This window comes from Triticum aestivum, chromosome 4D, assembly GCF_018294505.1.
Source record: "Triticum aestivum cultivar Chinese Spring chromosome 4D, IWGSC CS RefSeq v2.1, whole genome shotgun sequence".
Lineage (NCBI taxonomy): Eukaryota > Viridiplantae > Streptophyta > Magnoliopsida > Poales > Poaceae > Triticum > Triticum aestivum.
The window spans coordinates 413077062-413078647 of record NC_057805.1 but is presented as its reverse complement, the minus strand read 5'-3'; positions in this window follow the sequence as shown (position 1 = coordinate 413078647).

Here is a 1586-nt window from a genome sequence, read left to right as displayed (position 1 = left end):
TTTTAGGGTCTTATAGCTCAAAATAATTAGTAAATGCATGAAAATAACAAATGAAGTCAGAAAGGATTGAAAAATGATGATGTGGCTTTGAATGGTGCATTTTGAACACACAAAAAGCCAGGAGCTCAAATAAGTTTTAAAAAATGAAATCCCTTTGTAACAGACGAGTTCCCGGATGAAATCCTGATACTTTGAAAGAGATTGTCCGTATTGTACACGAAGTGCATCCAGTTTTTGTCGTAACCCTCTCAACTTTCTTGCACATGCTATGTGGATGAAATGATGATATCATGCCAACTTTCAACCTTTTCAGAGTTCATTTGAAATGCATTTCAATTTTAGGGTCATTATAGCTCAAAATAATTAGTAAATGCATGAAAAATAACAAATGAAGTCAGAAAGGATTGAAAAATAATGATGTGGCTTTGAATGGTGCATTTTGAACACACAAAAAGTCAGGAGTTCAAATAGGTTTTAAAAAATGAAATCCCTTTGTAACAGACGAGTGTCCGGTTGAAATCCTAATAATTTGAAAGAGATTGTCCGTTTTGTACACGAAGTGCATCCAGTTTTTGCCGTAACCCTCTCAACTTTCTTGCACATGCTATGTGGATGAAATGATGATATCATGCCAACTTTCAACCTTTTCAGAGTTCATTTGAAATGCTTTTCAATTTTAGGTTCTTATAGCTCAAAATAATTAGTAAATGCATGAAAAATAACAAATGAAGTCAGAAAGGATTGAAAAATGATGATGTGGCTTTGAATGTTGCATTTTGAACACACAAAAAGTCAGTAGTTCAAATAAGTTTTAAAAAATGAAATCCCTTTGTAACAGACGAGTTTCCGGATGAAATCCTGATACTTTGAAAGAGATTGTCCGTTTTTTACACGAAGTGCATCCAGTTTTTGCCGTAACCCTCTCAACTTTCTTGCACAAGCTATGTGGATGAAATGATGATATCATGCCAAGTTTCAACCTTTTCAGAGTTCATTTGAAATGCTTTTCAATTTTAGGGTCTTGTAGCTCAAAATAATTAGTAAATGCATGAAAAATAACAAATGAAGTCAGAAAGGATTGAAAAATGATGATGTGGCTTTGAATGGTGCATTTTGAACACACAAAAAGTCAGTAGTTCAAATAAGTTTTCAAAAATGAAATCCCTTTGTAACAGACGAGTTTCCGGATGAAATCCTGATACTTTGAAAGAGATTGTACGTTTTGTCCACGAAGTGCATCCAGTTTTTGCCGTAACCCTCTCAACTTTCTTGCTCATGCTGTGTGGACGAAATGATGATATCATGCGAACTTTCAACCTTTTCAGAGTTCATTTGAAATGCTTTTCAATTTTAGATTCTTATAGCTCAAAATAATTAGTAAATGCATGAAAAATAACAAATGAAGTCAGAAAGGATTGAAAAATGATGATGTGGCTTTGAATGTTGCATTTTGAACACACAAAAAGTCAGGAGTTCAAGTAAGTTTTAAAAAATGAAATCCCTTTGTAACAGACGAGTTTCCGGATGAAATCCTGATACTTTGAAAGAGATTGTCCGTTTTGTACACGAAGTGCATCCAGTTTTTG